General features: G+C 46.8%; 1 protein-coding gene across 2 annotated transcripts in view; it reads right to left on the bottom strand.

Annotated features, from left to right (window-relative positions):
- rabac1 (Rab acceptor 1 (prenylated)) overlaps positions 1-19423 on the bottom strand; it is a 91286-nt gene extending 71863 nt beyond the window's left edge. Inside the window, exon 1 of one of the 2 annotated variants that reach the window (XM_038813548.1) lies at positions 19275-19423. The gene's annotated coding sequence lies outside the window, so the exon portion shown is untranslated. The remainder of the gene's footprint in view (positions 1-19274) is intronic. The other variant, XM_038813549.1, reaches the window with a different exon arrangement.
- Between the last annotated feature and the right edge of the window lie 721 nt (positions 19424-20144).

Here is a 20144-nt window from a genome sequence, read left to right as displayed (position 1 = left end):
TATCCCTATACTCGTGTCCCCACATTTCACACGGTATCTATAGATATCCCTATACCCGTGTCCACCACAGTCCATGTGGTGTCTATAGATAGCCATATAGATAGACTCCGCATAGACAGTGACCCAGCAGGGAATCGAACCTGGGACCCTGGCGCTGAGAAGCCACAGTGCTATCCACTTGTGCTACCCAACAACTTGTCCCCCACAGTGTCTAGAGGTGTTCCTATACTCGTGTCCCCCACAGTCCACAGGGTGTCGAAAGCTATCTCGGACACTTGAGGAACTTTCAAGCGGTTATTGGATAGGCACATGGAGCACACCAGAATGACAGGGAGTGGGATAGCTTGATCTTGGTTTCAGACAAAGCTCGGCACAAGATCGAGAGCCGAAGGGCCTGTTCTGTGTTGTACTGTTCTATGTTCTATACTCGTGTTCCCCACAGTGTCTATAGATATCCTTATACTCGTGTCCCCCACATACCACATGGTGTCTATAGATATCCCTATACCCGTGACCCCCACATTCCACATGGTGTCTATAGATATCCCTATACTCGTATACCCCACATACCACACGGTGTCTATAGATATCCATATACCCGTGTCCACCACATTCCCTACAGTGTCTATAGATATCCCTATACCGTGTCCACCACATTCCACACGGTGTCTATAGATATCCCTATACTCGTGTCCACCCACATTCAACACGGTGTCTATAGATATCCCTATACCCGTGTCCACCACATTCAACACGGTGTCTATAGATATCCCTAAACTAGTCTACCCCACATTCCACAGTGTCTATAGATATTCCAATACCCGTGTACACCACATTCCACAGTGTCTATAGATATCCCTACACTCGTGTCCCCCGCATTCCACACGGTGCCTATAGATATCCCTATAGCCGTGACCCCACATTCCACATGGTATCTATAGATATCTCTGTACTCGTGTACCCCGCATTCCACATGGTGTCTATAGATATGCCTATACTCGTGTCCCCCCACATTCCACATGGTGTCTATAGATATCCCTATACTCGTGTACCCCACATACCACACGGTGTCTATAGATATCCCTATACTCGTGTCCCCCCACATTCCACACGGTGTCTATAGATATCATTATACTCGTGTCCCCCCACATTCCACACGATGTTTATAGATATCCCTATAATCGTGTACCCCACATACCACACGGTGTCTATAGATATTATACTCATATACCCCACATTCCACATGGTGTCTATAGATATCCCTATACTCGTGTACCCCACATTCCACATGGTGTCTATAGATATCCCTATACTCGTGTACCCCATATTCCACATGGTGTCTATAGATATCCCTATACTCGTGTACCCCAGAGTGTCTAGATATCCCTATACTCGTGCCCCCCAGTCCACATTGTGTCTATAGGTATCCCTATACTCGTGTGCCCCACATATCACACGGTGTCAATACATATCACTATACTCGTGTACCCCACATTCCATATGATGTCTATAGATATCCCTATACTTGTGTACCCCACATTCCGCATGGTGTCTATAGATATCCCTATACTCGTGTACCCCACATACCACACGGTGACTATAGATATCCCTATACTCGTGTACCCCACATACCACACGGTATCTATAGATATGTCTATACCCGTGTCCACCACAGTCCATGTGGTGTCTATAGATAGTCATATACTCGTGTACCCCGCATTCCACATGGTGTCTATAGAGATCCCTATACTCTTATCCCCCAGTGTCTATAGAGATCCCTATATTCGTGCCCCCCACATTCCACATGGTGTCTATAGATATCCCTATACTCGTGGACCCCACGTTCCACACGGTGTCTATAGATATCCCTATATTCGTGCCCCCCACGTTCCACACGGTGTCTATAGATATGTCTATACCCGTGTCCACCACATTCCCTACAGTGTCTATAGATATCCCTATACACGTGGACCCCACATTCCACACGGTGTCTATAGATATCCCTATACTCGTGGACCCCACATTCCACATGGTGTTTATAGATATCCCTATACTCGTGGACCCCACATTCCACATGGTGTTTATAGATATCCCTATACTCGTGGACCCCACATTCCACACGATGTCTATAGATATCCCTATACTCGTGCACCCCACGGTGTCTATAGATATCCCTATACTCGTATACCCCACATTGCACATGGTGTCTATAGATATCCCTATACTCATGTACCCCATATTCCACATGGTGTCTATAGATATCCCTATACTCGTGTACCCCAGTCCACATGGTGTATCTAGATATCCCTATACTCGTGTACCCCACATAAAAATCTGCATAAAAGACAGAGAGAGCGCACTCAGTAAGCTAGCGCTTTTCAAGGAGACACATCCTGAGTGAGTCACATCGAGAGTGGGATTGCAACTTGGTAATTTGGTGCAGTGAGGTAATTCGGTGCAGAGTGAGAGAAGGTGCTTTTTAAACCCGGTAAGTGATTGGTAAGTAGTTTTTCTTTTCATTGTCTAATTTATTTATTTTTATTTTGAAATTGTTGTTGTCTAAGTTTACCTAAGGTTTAAGACATGGCAGGAGATCCCAGACCCATGTCATGCTCCTCGTGTGCGATGTGGGAGCTCAGGGACACGTCCACTGTCCCTGGCTCCTTCACGTGCAAGAAGTGTGTTCAGTTGCAGCTCCTGTTAGACCGCTTGATGGCTCTGGAGCTGCGGATGGACTCACTTTGGAGCATCCACGATGCTGAGGAGGTCGTGGATAGCACGTTTAGCGAGTTGGTCACACCGCAGGTGAAAATTAATGAGGGAGATAGAAAATGTGTGACCAAAAGAAAGAGCAAGAGTAGGAAGGCAGTGCAGGTGTCCCCTGCGGTCATCTCCCTGCAAAACAGATATACCGCTTTGGATACTGTTGGGGGAGATGGCTCACCAGGGGAAGGCAGCAGCAGCCAGGTTCATGGCACCGTGGCTGGCTCTGCTGCACAGCAGGGCAGGAAGAAAAATGGCAGGGCTATAGTGATAGGGGACTCGATCATAAGGGGAATAGACAGGCGGTTCTGTGGACGCAATTGAGACTCCAGGATGGTATGTTGCCTTCCTGGTGCAAGGGTCAAGGATGTCTCACAGCGGCTGCAGGACATTCTGGGGGGGTAGGGTGAACAGCCAGCTGCCGTGGTGCACATAGGCACCAACGATATAGGTAAAAAACGGGATGAGGTCCTACAAGCGGAATTCAGGGAGTTAGGAGTTAAACTAAAAAGTAGGACCTCAAAAGGTAGTAATCTCAGGATTGCTACCAGTGCCACGAGCTAGTCAGAGTAGGAATGTCAGGATAGATAGGATGAATGCGTGGCTCGAGAGATGGTGCAAGAGGGAGGGATTCAAATTCCTGGGGCATTGGGACCGGTTCTGGGGGAGGTGGGACCAGAAAAACCGGAGGTTATGCTCCTCGTGCGCAATGTGGGAGTTCAGGGACGCGGCCGATGCCCCTGACTTCTTCATGTACGGGAAGTGTGTCCAGCTGCAGCTCCCGTTAGACCGCATGACGGCTCTGGAGCTGCGGATGCTGAGGAGGTCGTGGATAGCACGTTCAGTGAGTTGGTCACACCGCAGGTTAGGATTGGTAACGGAGACAGGGAATGGGTGACCAAAAGGCAGAGAAAGAGCAGGAAGGCAGTGCAGGTGTCCCCTGCGGCCATCTCCCTCCAAAACAGGTATACCGTTTTGGATTCTGTTGGGGGAGATGACTCACCAGGGGAAGGCAGTAGCAGCCAGGCTCATGGCACCGTGGCTAGCTCTGCTGCACAGAAGCGCGGGGAAAAGATTGGCAGGGCTATAGTCACAGGGGATTCAATTGTAAGGGGAGTAGACAGGCGTTTCTGTGGTCGAAAACGAGACTCCCGAATGGTATGTTGCCTCCCGGGTGCTCGGGTCAGGGATGTCTCCGATCGGCTGCAGGACATACTGAAGGGGGAGGGTGAACAGCCAGTTGTCGAGGTGCATATAGGCACCAACAATATAGGTAAAAAAAGGGATGAGGTCCTACAATCAGAATTTAGGGAGTTAGGAGATAAGTTAAAAAGTAGGACCTCAAAAGGTAGTAATCTCAGGATTGCTACCAGTGCCACGGGACAGTCAGAGTAGAAATTCAAGAATAGTCAGAATGAATACGTGGCTTGAGAGATGGTGCAGGAGGGAGGGGTTCAGATTTTTGGGACATTGGAACCGGTTCTGGGGGCGGTGGGACCATTACAAACCGGATGGTCTACACCTGGGCAGGACTGGAACTAATGTCCTAGGGGGTGCTTTTGCTAACACTGTTGGGGAGGTTTTAAACTAATGTGGCAGGGGCATGGGAACCAGATTAGGAAGTTAGAGGTCAGTAAAGAAGCAGCAACTAAAGCCAGTAAGGTACGAGACAATAAACTCAATGTGACTAAGGGGAAAAGTAGACAGGGAAGAGATGATGAACACAAAGGTGGTCTGAGGTGCATTTGTTTTAATGCGAGAAGTGTAGCAGGTAAGGCAGATGAACTTAGGGCTTGGATCAGTACCTGGGAATATGATGCTATTGGTGTTACTGAGACTTGGTTGAGGGAAGGGCAGGACTGGCAACTGAATATCCCAGGGTATAGATGCTTCAGGAGGGATAGAGAGGGAGGTAGAAGGGGTGGAGGAGTTTCATTACTCGTCAGAGATGATATCACAGCTGTGATTAAGGAGGGCATGATGGAGGATTCGAGCACTGAGGCAATATGGGTGGAGCTGAGAAATAGGAAGGGTGCAGTAACATTGTTGGGACTTTACTACAGGCCTCCCAAAAGCGAGCATGAAGTAGAGGTACAAATATGCAGACAGATTATAGAAAAATGTAGGAGCAATAGGGTGGTCGTGATGGGAGATTTTAACTTCCCCAACATTGAATGGGATTTGTGTAGTGTTGGAGGCGTAGATGGAGCAGAGTTTGTAAGGAGCATCCAGGAGAGTTTTTTAGAGCAGTATGTAAATAGTCCAATTCGGGAAGGGGCCATACTGGACCTCGTATTGCGGAATGATCCCGGCCAGGTGGTTGATGTTTCAGTCGGTGATTACTTTGGGAATAGCGATCACAATTCCGTAAGTTTTAGAATACTCATGGACAAGGACAAAAGGGGACCGAAAGGAAGAATACTAAATTGGGGAAAGGCAGAGTATAACAAAATTCGGCAGGAGCTAGGGAATGTGGATTGGGAGCAGCTGTTTAAGGGTAAATCCACATTTGAAATGTGGAAGTCTTTTAAGGAAAGGTTGATTAAAGTGCAGGACAGACATATTCCTGTGAAAATGAAAGATAGAAATGGCAAGATTAGGGAACCATGGATGACGGGTGAAATTGTGAGACTAGCTAAGATGAAAAAGGAAGAATACATAGGATCGAGGCAACTCAAAACTGATGAAGCTTTGGAGGAATATCGGGAAAGTAGGACGAATCTCAAACGCGCAATAAAGAGGGCTAAAAGGGGTCATGAAATATCTTTGGCTAACAGTGTTAAGGAAAATCCCAAAGCATTTTATTCGTATGTAAGGAGCAAGAGGGTAACTAGAGAAAAGATTGGCCCACTTAAAGACAAAAGAGGGAATTTATGCGTGGACTCAGAGGAAATGGGTGAGATTCTTAATGAGTACTTTGCATCGGTATTCACAAAGGAGAGGGACAAGACGGGTGTTGAGGCTAGGGATGGATGTTTAAATACTCTCGGTCAAGTTGTCATATGGAAGGGGGAAGTTTTGGGTATTCTAAAAGACATTAAGCTGGACAAGTCCCCAGGACCGGATGGGATCTATCCCAGGTTACTGAGGGAAGCGAGGGTCGAAATAGCTGGGGCCTTAACAGATATCTTTGCAGCATCCTTGAGCACGGGTGAGGTCCCGGAGGACTGGAGAATTGCTAATGTTGTCCCTTTGTTTAAGAAGGGTAGCAGGGATAATCCAGGGAATTATAGACCTGTGAGCTTGACGTCAGTGGTAGGCAAACTGTTGGAGAAGATGCTGAAGGATAGGATATATTCACATCTGGAAGAAAATAGACTTATCAGTGATCGGCAGCATGGTTTTGTGCAGGGAAGGTCATGTCTTACAAACCTAATAGAATTCTTTGAGGAAGTGACAAAGTTAATTGATGAGGGAAGGGCTGTAGATGTCGTATACATGGACTTTAGTAAGGCGTTTGATAAGGTTTCCCATGGCAGGTTGATGGAAAAAGTGAAGTCGTATGGGGTTCAGGGTGTACTAGCTAGATGGATAAAGAACTGGCTGGGCAACAGGAGACAGAGAGTAGTGGTGGAAGGGAGTGTCTCAAAATGGAGAAGGGTGACTAGTGGTGTTCCACAGGGATCCGTGCTCGGACCACTGTTGTTTGTGATCTACATAAATGACCTGGAGGAAGGTATAGGTGGTCTGATTAGCAAGTTTGCAGATGATACTAAGATTGGTGGAGTTGCAGATAGCAAGGAGGACTGTCAGAGAATACAACAAAATATAGATAGATTGGAGAGTTGGGCAGAGAAATGGCAGATGGAGTTCAATCCAGGCAAATGCGAGGTGATGCATTTTGGAAGATCAAATTCAAGAGCGGACTATATGGTCAATGGAAGGGTCTTGGGGAAAATTGATGTGCAGAGAGATCTGGGAGTTCAGGTCCATTGTACCCTGAAGGTGGCAACGCAGGTTGAGAGAGTGGTCAAGAAGGCAGACAGCATGCTTGCCTTCATCGGACGGGGTATTGAGTACAAGAGTTGGCAGGTCATGTTACAGTTGTATAGGACTTTGGTTTGGCCACATTTGGAATACTGCATGCAGTTCTGGTCGCCACATTACCAGAAGGATGTGGATGCTTTGGAGAGGGTGCAGAGGAGGTTCACCAGGATGTTGCCTGGTATGGAGGGTGCTAGCTATGAAGAAAGGTTGAGTAGATTAGGATTGTTTTCGTTGGAAAGACGGAGGTTGAGGGGGGACCTGATTGAGGACTACAAAATTATGAGAGGTATGGACAGGGTGGACAGCAACAAGCTTTTCCCAAGAGTTGGGGTGTCAGTTACAAGGGGTCACGATTTCAAGGTGAAAAGGGGAAAGTTTAAGGGAGATGTGTGTGGAAAGTTTTTTACGCAGAGGATGGTGGGTGCCTGGAACACTTTACCAGCGGAGGTGGTAGAGGCGGGCACGATAGCATCATTTAAGAAGCATCTAGACAGGTATATGAACGGGCAGGAACAGAGGGAAGTAGACCTTGGAAAATAGGAGACAGGTTTAGATAAAGGATCTGGATCGGCGCAGGCTGGGAGGGCCGAAGGGCCTGTTCCTGTGCTGTAATTTTCTTTGTACTTTGTTTGTACCTGGGCAGGACTGGAACCGATGTCCTAGGGGGGGTGTTTTCTAGAGCTGTTGGGGAGGGTTTAAACTAATGTGGCAGGGGGATGGGAACCGATGCAGGAAGTTGGAAGGTAGTAAAACAGAGACAGAAGCAAAAGGAAATAAGGGGAAAAGTGCAAGGCAGAGAAGACATAGTCAAAAATCTAAAAGGGCGACAGTACAAGGTACAGTGACTGAGGGGAGCTCAGTGAATAGGCCCAGTAATAACAAAAGGAATAAAACTGGAGATGTTAAGATTCAAAACAGAGGTAAAAAAACCAACATAAGTGTACTTTACCTGAATGCTTGTAGTATTCGGAATAAACTAAATGAGTTGATGGCACAAATCATCGTAAATGACTATGATTTAGTGGCCATTACTGAAACATGGTTAAAGGATGATCACGACTGGGAGTTAAATATCCGAGGGTATCAAACTATTCGGAAGGACAGAGTGGATGGTAAGGGAGGTGGTGTTGCTCTGTTATTTAAGGATGACATCCGGGCAATAGTAAGGGATGACATCGGTGCTATGGAGGATAAGGTTGAATCCATTTAGGTGGAAATCAGGAATAGTAAGGCGAAAAAGTCACTGATAGGAGTAGTCTATCGGCCACCAAATAGTAACGATATGGTGGGGCAGGCCATAAACAAAGAAATAACTGATGCATGTAGAAATGGTAGAGCAGTTATCATGGGGGATTTTAATCTACATGTCGATTGGTTTAACCAGGTCGGTCAAGGCAACCTTGAGGAGGAGTTTATAGAATGTATCCGCAATAGTTTCCGAGAACAGTATGTAATGGAACCTACGAGGGAACAAGCGGTCCTAGATCTTGTCCTGTGTAATGAGACAGGATTGATTCATGATCTCATAGTTAGGGATCCTCTCGGAAGGAGCGATCACAATATGGTGGAATTTAAAATACAGATGGAGGGTGAGAAAGTAAAATCAAATACTTGTATTTTGTGTTTAAACAAAGGAGATTACAAAGGGATGAGAGAAGAACTAGCTAAGGTAGACTGGGAGCAAAGACTTTATGGTGGAACAGTTGAGGAACAGTGGAGAACCTTCCAAGCGATTTTTCACAGTGCTCAGCAAAGGTTTATACCAACAAAAAGGAAGGACGGTAGAAAGAGGGAAAATCGACCGTGGATATCTAAGGAAATAAGGGAGAGGAATTGAAGGAAAAAGCATATAAAGTGGCAAAGATTGCTGGGAGATTGAGAGGACTGGGAAATCTTTAGGGGGCAACAGAAAGCTACTAAAAAAGCTATAAAGAGTAAGATAGAGTATGAGAGTAAACTTGCTCAGAATATAAAAAGAGACAGTAAGAGTTTTTACAAATATATAAAACAAAAAAGAGTGGCTAAGGTAAATATTGGTCCTTTAGAGGATGAGAAGGGAGTTTTAATAATGGGAAATGAGGAAATGGCTGAGGAACTGAACAGGTTTTTTGGGTCGGTCTTCACAGTGGAAGACACAAATAACATGCCAGCGACTGATAGAAATGAGGCTATGACAGGGGAGGACCTTGAGAGGATTGTTATCACTAAGGAGGTAGTGATGGGCAAGCTAATGGGGCTAAAGGTAGACAAGTCTCCTGGCCCTGATGGAATGCATCCCAGAGTGCTAAAAGAGATGGCTAGGGAAATTGCAGATGCACTAGTGATAATTTACCGAAATTCACTAGACTTTGGGGTGGTCCCGGTGGATTGGAAATTAGCAAACGTGACACCACTGTTTAAAAAAGGAGGTAGGCAGAAAGCAGGAAATTATAGGCCAGTGAGCTTAACTTCGGTAGTAGGGAAGATGCTGGAATCTATCATCAAGGAAGAAATAGCGAGGCATCTGGATAGAAATTGTCCCATTGGGCAGACACAGCATGGGTTCATAAAGGGCAGGTCATGCCTAACTAATTTAGTGGAATTTTTTGAGGACATTACCAGTAGATTGAGTAGATAACGGGGAGCTGATGGATGTGGTATATCTGGATTTCCAGAAAGCCTTTGACAAGGTGCCACACAAAAGGTTGCTGCATAAGATAAAGATGCATGGCATTAAGGGTAAAGTAGTAGTATGGATAGAGGATTGGTTAATTAATAGAAAGCAAAGAGTGGGGATTAATGAGTGTTTCTCTGGTTGGCAATCAGTAGCTAGTGGTATCCCTCAGGGATCCGTGTTGGGCCCACAATTGGTCACAATTTACATAGATGATTTGGAGTTGGGGATCAAGGGCAATGTGTCCAAGTTTGCAGATGACACCAAGATGAGTGGTAAAGCAAAAAGTGCAGAGGATACTGGAAGTCTGCAGAGGGATTTGGATAGGTTAAGTGAATGGGCTCGGGTCTGGCAGATGGAATACAATGTTGACAAATGTGAGGTTATCCATTTGGGGAGGAACAACAGCAAACGGGATTATTATTTAAACGATAAAATATTAAAGCATGCCGCTGTACAGAGAGACCTGGGTGTGCTAGTGCATGAGTCACAGAAGGTTGGTTTACAGGTGCAACAGGTGATTAAGAAGGCAAATGGAATTTTGTCCTTCATTGCTAGAGGGATGGAGTTTAAGACTAGGGAGGTTATGTTGCAATTGTATAAGGTGTTAGTGCGGCCACACCTGGAGTATTGTGTTCAGTTTTGGTCTCCTTACTTGAGAAAGGATGTACTGGCACTGGAGGGTGTGCAGAGGAGATTCACTAGGTTAATCCCAGAGCTGAAGGGGTTGGATTATGAGGAGAGTTTGAGTAGACTGGGACTGTACTCGTTGGAATTTAGAAGGATGAGGGGGGATCTTATAGAAACATTTAAAATTATGAAGGGAATAGATAGGATAGATGCGGGCAGGTTGTTTCCACTGGCGGGTGAAAGCAGAACTAGGGGACATAGCCTCAAAATAAGGGGAAGTAGATTTAGGACTGAGTTTAGGAGGAACTTCTTCACCCAAAGGGTTGTGAATCTATGGAATTCCTTGCCCAGTGAAGCAGTTGAGGCTCCTTCATTACATGTTTTAAGGTAAAGATAGATAGTATTTTGAAGAATAAAGGGATTAAGGGTTATGGTGTTCGGGCCGGAAAGTGGAGCTGAGTCCACAAAAGATCAGCCATGATCTCATTGAATGGCAGGGCAGGCTCGAGGGGCCAGATGGCCTACTCCTGCTCCTAGTTCTTATGTTCTTATTTCACATTGTGTCTATAGATATCCCTATACTCATATATCCCACATTCCACATGGTGTGTATAGATATCCCTATATTTGTGCCCCCCAGCCCACATGGTGTCTATAGATATCCCTATACTTGTGTCCCCCCACATTCCCGAAAATACACAAGGCCAACACACCTGGCCGTCCTATCGTTTCAGGCAATGGGACCCTGTGAGAGAACCTCTCTGGCCACATCGAGGGCATCTTGAAACCCATCGTACAAGGTACACCCAGCTTCTGTCGCGACACGACGGACTTCCTACAGAAACTCAGCACCCATGGACCAGTTGAACCAGGAACATTCCTCGTCACAATGGATGTCTCAGCACTCTACACCAGCATCCCCCATGACGACGGCATTGCTGCAACAGCCTCAGTACCCAACACTGACAACTGCCAATCTCCAGACGCAATTCTGCAACTCATCCACTTCATTCTAGATCACAACGTCTTCACCTTCGACAACAAATTCTTCATCCAGATGCATGGAACAGCCATGGGGACCAAATTTGCACCTCAATATGCCAACATCTTCATGCACAAGTTTGAACAAGACTTCCTCACCACACAGGACCTGCAACCGATGTTATACACCAGATACATCGATGACATTTTTTTCCTTTGGACCCACAGCGAAGAATCACTGAAACGACTACACGATGAGATAAATAAATTCCATCCCACCATCAGACTCACCATGGACTATTCTCCAAATTCTGTTGCATTCTTGGACACACTCATCTCCATCAAGGACGGTCACCTTAGCACTTCGCTTTACCGCAAGCCCACAGACAACCTCTCATTGCTCCACTTCTCCAGCTTTCACCCGAAACACATTAAAGAAGCCATCCCCTATGGACAAGCCCTCCGTATACACAGGATCTGCTCAGACGAGGAGGAGCGTAACAGACACCTACAGATGCTGAAAGATGCCCTCGTACGAACGGGATATGGCGCTCGACACATCGATCGACAGTTCCAACGTGCCACAGCAAAAAACCGCACCGACCTCCTCAGAAGACAAACACGGGACACCACTGACAAGAGTACCCTTCGTCGTCCAGTACTTTCCTGGGGCGGAGAAACTACGACATCTTTTTCACAGCCTTCAACACATCATTAATGAAGATGAACATCTTGCCAAGGTCATCCCCACACCCCCACTACTGGCCTTCAAACAACCGCGCAACCTCAAACAAACCATTGTTTGCAGCAAATTACCCAGCCTTCAGAACAGCGACCACGACACCACACAACCCTGCCAGGGCAATCTCTGCAAGACATGCCAGATCATCGACTTGGATACCACCATTACACGTGGTAACACCACCCACCAGGTACGCGGCTCATACTCGTGCGACTCGACCAATGTAGTCTACCTCTTACGCTGCAGGAAAGGATGCCCCGAAGCGTGGTACATTGGCGAGACCGTGCAGACGCTGCGACAACGAATGAACGGGCACCGTGCGACAATCACCAGGCAGGAATGTTCCCTTCCAGTCGGGGAACACTTCAACAGTCAAGGGCATTCAGCCTCTGATCTCCGGGTAAGCGTTCTCCAAGGCGGTCTTCAAGACACGCGACAACGCAGAATTGCCGAACAAAAACCAAAAGCTAAGTTCCGCACACATGAGTGCGGCCTCAACAGGGATCTTGGATTCATAGACATAGAACAGTACAGCACAGAACAGGCCCTTCGGCCCTCAATGTTGTGCCGAGCAAATGATCACCCTATACCCCCCCCTAACCTTACTTTTTGGACACTACGGGCAATTTAGCATGGCCAATCCACCTAACCCACACATCATTGGACTGTGGGAGGAAACCGGAGCACCCGGAGGAAACCCACGCACACACATGTCGCATTACATCCACCCCCCACCATCTGGCCTGGACTAGCAAAATCCTACCACGGTAGCATTGTGGATAGCACAATCGCTTCACAGCTCCAGGGTCCCAGGTTCGATTCTGGCTTGGGTCACTGTCTGTGTGGAGTCTGCACATCCTCCCCGTGTGTGCATGGGTTTCCTCCGGGTGCTCCGGTTTCCTCCCACAGTCCAAAGATGTGCAGGTTAGGTGGATTGGCCATGATAAATTGCCCTTAGTGTCCAAAATTGCCCTTCGTGTTGGGTGGGGTTATTGGGTTATGGTGGAGGTGTTGACCTTGGGTAGGGTGCTCTTTCCAAGAGCCGGTGCAGACTCGATGGGCTGAATGGCCTCCTTCTGCACTGTAAATTCTATGAAAAAACTGTTCTGGCTTGAGACAATTCACACCTCTTTAACCTGTGATTATCCCTCTCCCTGGATCTGTAACGATTTGATTACCTGCAAATGCTCGCATTCCAAGCATTGTCCAGCAACTCTGACTTTGTCTATATAAATGTTTCTGGAACATACCTCTCCATTCACCTGAGGAAGGAGCTGCGCTCCGAAAGCTCGTGTTTGAAACAAACCTGTTGGACTTTAACCTGGTGTTGCAAGACTTCTTACTGTGATCATCTCATCAACCTCTATTAAGTCGCCTCTCATCCTCCTCCGCTCCAAAGAGAAAAGCCTTAGCTCCCTGAACCTTTCCTCATACGAGCTATCCTGCAAACTAGGCAGCATCCTGTCAAATCTCCTTTGCACCCTTTCCAATGCTTCCACATCCTTCCTATAATGAGGTGACCAGAACTGCACACAATACTCCAAATGTGGTCTCACCAGGGTCATGTATAGTTGCAGCATAACCCCACAGCTCTTAAACTCAAGCCCCATTAATAAACGCGAACACACTATAGGCCTTCTACACGGCTCTATCCACTGGAGTGGCAACCTTCAGAGATCTGTGGACATGAACCCCAAGATCTCTCTGTTCCTCCACATTCTTCAGAACCCTGCCGTTCACCCTGTAATCCGCATTCAAAGTTTTCCTACCAAAATGAATCACCTCGCACTTAACAGGGTTAAACTCCATCTGCCATTTCTCGGCCCAGCTCTGCATCTTATCAATGTCTCTTTGCAGCCTACAACAGCCCTCCACCTCATCCACTACTCCACCAATCTTGGTGTCATCAGCAAGACCCACACTTCAGCCCCCGCTTCCAAGTCATTGATAAAAATCACAAACAGCAGAGGACCCAGCACTGATCCTTCTGGTACACCGCTGGTAACTGGGCTCCAGTCTGAAAATTTTCCATCCACCACCACCCTCTGTCTTCTATGTGATAGCCAGTTACTTATCCAATTGGGCAAATTTCCCTCTATCCCACACCTCCTTACTTTCTTCATAAGCCGACCATGGTGAACTTTGTCAAACGCCTTACTAAAATCCATGTATACGACATCAACTGCCCTACCTTTATCTACACACTTACCGTATATACTCGCATATCATGCGACTTTTGAAGACCTAAATTGTAACCTAAATTTGGGGGGTCGCATGATACGTGAGATACAAAATTCGCGGGTGTTTTTTTTACATAGAATTTACAGTGCAGAAGGAGGCCATTCGGCCCATCGAGTCTGCACCGGCTCTTGGAAAGAGCACCCTACCCCCTATCCAAGGTCAACACCTCCACCCTATCCCCATTACCCAGTAACCCCACCCAACACTAAGGGCAATTTTGGATACTAAGGGCAATTTATCATGGCCAATCCACCTAACCTGCACATCTTTGGACTGTGGGAGGAAACCGGAGCACCCGGAGGAAACCCACGCACACACGGGGAGGATGTGCAGACTCCGCACAGACAGTGACCCAAGCCGGAATCGAACCTGGGACCCTGGAGGGTAAAGCGATTGTGCTATCCACAAGGCTACCGTGCTGCCCCCCGTTTTACTTGCTGTTTTTATGAATGAATATCAAGATGGCTAGGGAAAAGACTTTCTTTAACGGATAGATTTGGCAGACTGCTTATCTTCGCATTGTTGTCCCATGATATGTGCTTATTAGTTTTTTTTGTTGGTTGGATGTTAAGAGGTTAATTTACTCACTTTCCTTATGCATGGTTCATATATTTCCCTCCTCTTCAGTTGTATTATGAAAATGAAATTTGAGCCAATCAAGTCAGATGTAAACTTTGTCCATGAAGTGTGATGCTGAGCATTGAATGATCAATCGCATGGTCCTTAAAAGGGACAGCTGAAGGCTGCTTGCAAAACGTACAAACAAATGCAGTGATTATTGTTAGGGCTCAATGGATGTGCGTGTTCCTCCTGCCCCGACTGAAAAGATCGCAACTGCTGTCAATCCTTAAGTGCTGCACCTAACATCCAGTGCCCTGTCCTTTAAGGTCCGCGTCCAGCTCTGCTCTGCTGAGGAGCTGCTAGATCCCGCGTCGTCCTGATCAGTAGGATGTGTCTTACATTCCCTCAGTGCTGGTAGCCTTGTTCATGCAGTCGGGCTTGCAACCTCTGGCGGATGGAATCGGACATACAAAAGTTCAACACCTCCCCACCCCCCACTGGTGCATGTTACAGACGGAGAGCTGGAGATAGGCAAATGATCCAAGGATTTTGGAGAAAACACTTTGGTCACTCTCTGAGTATATTAAGCATTATGGCACAGTTAAAATGACCAATACACCAGCAAAGTATCTGCCCTTATATATATCCTGGAGTGTGGAAAATGTGAATCTGTTACTGACACTGTGCAATGGACAATGAGTCAAGGACACTGTACCGAAAAAAGGAAAGGCCTATAATCAGAAGACCTCAACTCTGATATACATTGCCACATATTATTTAGCTGAGCATAGTATTTGCCTCTGCATGGAATGTCCCTAAATGTACTTTCCTCGTGCTGGCGAGGTCAATGTATGATGAAAACATTCATGCGGAGATTCTTCTTCCTGTTTAATTTCAAATGGTAAGTGGAACTTCTCAAATGTTGCTGAGAGAATAAAGCTGCAAGGATTCAATATCTATCCTATATCTAATATTCCAGGTTAATGTGAGGTACATGTGAATTAACAGACAATTTGCGGGTGTTTTACTTGCTGTTTTTATGAATGGATACGTCAAGTGGCTGAACGACGCTAGTCAAGCCAGCTGGAAAGCTGTTCGATTCGCGAACAGCTTTCACAACAGAATCCACTCTGCAGAATCCACAGACAATGATACCATTTGGAAGTTTTAGTTTGGGCATTAATTTCCAAAATAGTGACTCGCATGATAAATGAGATAGAGCATAAAATCATGTTTTGGGAGCGAAAATTTAGGGGTTGCATGATACGCGAGTATATACGGTAGTTACCTCCTCATCCTTACATACTCTTCCTTTTTCCTCTTGACAACACATTCAACCTCTTTTGTGAACCATGGTTCCCTCACACGGCCATTTCCTCCCTGCTTGGCAGGGACATACCTGAACAAGCTCCACTTTTCATTTGTGCCTTTCCCTGACAGTTTCTGTTCCCTATGCTCCCTAATTCTTGCCTAATCACATCATAATTACCCCTCCCCAATTATAAACCTTGCCTTGCTGTATGGACCTATCCCTCTCCATTGCAATAGTGAAAGACACCGAATTGTGGTCACTGTCTCCAAAGTGCTGTGCCACAAACAAATCTGACACTTGGCCCTGTTCATTACCCAGTACCAAATCCAATGTGGCCCCCTCCTCTGGTCGGCCTATCCACATATTGTGTCAGGAAACCGTCTTGCACACACTGTACAAAAACTGCCCCATCTGAACTGTTCAACCTATAGAGGTTCCAATCAATATTTGGAAAGTTAAATTCACCCATGACAACTACCCTGAAACCGCCACACCTATCCAGAATCGGTTTTGCAATTTCTTGGGAAAACGAGCTGGAGTCCAGAAGCCAGTGTTGAGAGTAGTGAGGTACTGAGGAGGGTATCAAGGTCGCAGGAGTGTACCGGCAGACAGGAAGGTGGGTTGAAGTGTGTCCATAATCTGCTTTGCAATTTCTTCCTCAACATCTCTATTACTATTTGGGGGCCTATAGAAAACTCCGAACAATGTGACCGCTCCTTTATTATTTTTAACTTCAGCCCATATTACCTCAGTGGGCAGATCCCCCTCGAGCTGCCTTTCTTGCAGCCGTTAAACTATAGTTGATTAACAATGCTACTCCTTCACCTCTTTTACCACCTTCCCTACTCTTACTGAAACATCTATACCCCGGAACATCCAACAACTATTCCTGTCCCTGTTCTAACCATGTCTCCGTAATGGCCACAGCATCATAGTCCCTAGTACCAATCCACGCTCCAAGTTCCCCTACCTTATGCCGGATGCTCCTTGCATTGAAGTAGACGCACTTCAACCCACCTTCCTGTCTGCCGGTAGACTCCTGCGACCTTGATACCCTCCTCAGTACCTCACTACTCTCAACACTGGCTTCTGGACTACAGCTCGTTTTCCCTGCCCCCTGACAAATTAGTGACAAATCTTGTGGACCTCTATCAGGTCGCCCCTCAACCTCCGTTGTTTCAGCGAGAACAAACCAAGTTTATTCAACCACTCCTCATAGCTAATGCCCTCAATACCAGGCAACATCTTGGTAAATCTCTTCTGCATCCTCTCGAAAGCCTCCAAATCCTTCTGGTAGTGTGGCAACCAGAATTAAACACTATACTCCAAGTGTGGCCTAACTAAGGTTTTATACAGCTGCAACATGCCCCAGCCAATGAAGGCAAGCATGTCGTATGCCTACTTGACTACCTTCTCCACCTGTGTTGCCCCTTTCAGGGACCTGTGGACCTGTACACCAAGATCTCTATGACTGTCAATACTCGAGGGTTCTGCCATTTACTGTATATTCCCTACCTGCATTAGACCTTCCAAAATGCATTACCTCACATTTGTCTGGATTAAACTCCATCTGCCATCTCTCCGCCCAAGTCTCCAAACGATCTAAATCCTGCCGTATCCTCTGACAGTCCTCATCGCTATCCATAATTCCACCAACCTTTGTGTCACCTGCAAACTTACTCATCAGACCAGTTACATTTTCCTCCAAATCATTTATATATACTACGAACAGCAAAGGTCCCAGCACTGATCCCTGCGGAGCACCACTAGTCACAGCCCTCCAATCAGAAAAGCACCCTTCCATTGCTTCTCTCTGCCTTCTATGAGCTGCCAGTTCTGTATCCATCTTGCCAGCTCACCCCTGATCCCGTGTGACCTCACCTTTTGTACCAGTCTACCATGAGGAACCTTATCAAAGGCCTTACTGAAGTCCATATAAACCACATCCACTGCCTTACCTGCATCAATCATCTTTGTGACCTCCTCGAAAAACTATATCAAGTTAATGAGAGACGACCTCCCCTTCACTGCCTCTCGCTAATATCTTCCTTATGCTGTCTGTTCCTATCCCTCTTCATGGCTCTGGTAAAGGTCATGGAGTTGTGGTCACTGTCATTGAAATGCTCTCCCACCGAGACATCTGACACCTGGCCTGGTTCGTTGCCAAGCACCAAATCCAATATGGCCTCCCACCAAGTCGGCCTATCTACATATTGAGTCAGGAATCCTTCCTGGACACACCTGACAAAATCTGCTCCATCCAAACAATTTGCACAAAGAAGGTTCCAGTCAATATTAGGGAAGTTAAAGTCACCCATGACGACAACTCTGTTACTTCTGCACCTTTCCAAGATCTGCCACCCAATATGTTCCTCTATCTCTCTGCTGCTATTGTGGGGTCTATAGAAAACTACCAATAAAGTGACTGCTCCTTTCTTGTTTCTGACGTGATGTATATGGTGCCCACACTGAGGTGTGTGGTGCCCACACTGAGGTGTATGGTGCCCACACTGAGGTGTATGGTGCCCACACTGATGTGTATGATGCCCACACTGATGTGTATGATGCCCACACTGATGTGTATGATGCCCACACTGATGTGTATGATGCCCACACTGATGTGTATGATGCCCACACTGATGTGTATGATGCCCACACTGATGTGTATGATGCCCACACTGATGTGTATGGTGCCCACACTGATAGAACATAGAACAGTACAGCACAGAACAGGCCCTTCGGCCCTCAATGTTGTGCCGAGCCATGATCACCCTACTCAAACCCACGTATCCACCCTATACCCGTAACCCAACAACCCCCCCCCCTTAACCTTACTTTTATTAGGACACTACGGGCAATTTAGCATGGCCAATCCACCTAACCCGCACATCTTTGGACTGTGGGAGGAAACCGGAGCACCCGGAGGAAACCCACGCACACAGGGGGAGGACGTGCAGACTCCACACAGACAGTGACCCAGCCGGGAATCGAACCTGGGACCCTGGAGCTGTGAAGCATTTATGCTAACCACCATGCTACCATGCTGCCCCAAATGTGTATGATGCCCACACTGATGTGTATGATGCCCACACGGATGTGTATGATGCCCACACGGATGTGTATGGTGCCCACACGGATGTGTATGATGCCCACACTGATGTGTATGGTGCCCCCACGGATGTGTATGGTGCCCACGCTGATATGTATGATGCCCACACAGATGTGTATGGTGCCCACACGGATGTGTATGGTGCCCACACGGATGTGTATGGTGCCCACACGGAGGTGTATGGTGCCCACACTGAGGTGTATGGTGCCCACACTGAGGTGTATGGTGCCCACACTGAGGTGTATGGTGCCCACACGGATCTATACGTTATATGTGATGAAAATCTGCTTCTTACCGTTTGTGGCCAGTCTGTTGCCTTGTTGGCAGCGGAAGTGATGTCAGAATCGGGCACGCTCCGGGGGTACGAGGTCTTTTTTACATATTTCCGGTCTATTTTACAACCAATCAGCGGCCAGTTGCTATGTCAGCTTCTTTGTTTCAACGAATCAGTCAGCGGCAGCTTGCTCCACAGCTGGTACGCCAATCACAGACCCAGGTGACGAACAGACTGACCAATCATTTTGGGTTTAACTTGATCGTGCGTTAACCCCAATAAACTGGGGTTTTACAGGGCGGTGAGAAAATAAACAAGACATAAAGTGAATGGACCAATCAGCTGGGGTTTAACAAGACAGTAAGTGAAGGGACCAATCAGCTGGGGTTTAACAAGACAGTGAATGAATGGACCAATCAACTGGGGTCTAACAAGACAATGAGTGAGTGGACCAATCAGCTAGGGTTTAACAAGACAGTGAGTGAATAGACCAATCAGCTGGGGTTTAACAAGACAATGAGTGAATTGACCAATCAGCTGTGGCTGAACAAGACAGTGAGTGAATGGACCAATCAGCTGGGGTTTAACAAGACAGTGAGTGAATGGACCAGTCTGCTGGGGTTTAACAAGACAGTGAGTGAATGGACCAATCAGCTGGGGTTTCACAAGACCGTGCGTTGACGGACCAATCAACTAGGGGTTAACAAGTCAATGAGTGAATGGACCAATCAGCTGTGGGTTAAAGAGACAGTGAGTGAATGAACCAATCAGCCAGAGTTTAACAATCATTGGCCTGGGGTGAGTACAGTAAGAAGTCTTACAATACTAGGTTAAAGTTCAACAGGTTTGTTTCAAACACGAGCTTTCGGAGCACGGCTCCTTCTTCAGGTG

This window comes from Scyliorhinus canicula, chromosome 12 (assembly GCF_902713615.1).
Source record: "Scyliorhinus canicula chromosome 12, sScyCan1.1, whole genome shotgun sequence".
NCBI classification, from domain to species: Eukaryota; Metazoa; Chordata; class Chondrichthyes; order Carcharhiniformes; family Scyliorhinidae; genus Scyliorhinus; species Scyliorhinus canicula.
Note: the sequence above shows the minus strand (reverse complement) of the source record. Positions and strands in the feature narration are given on the sequence as shown.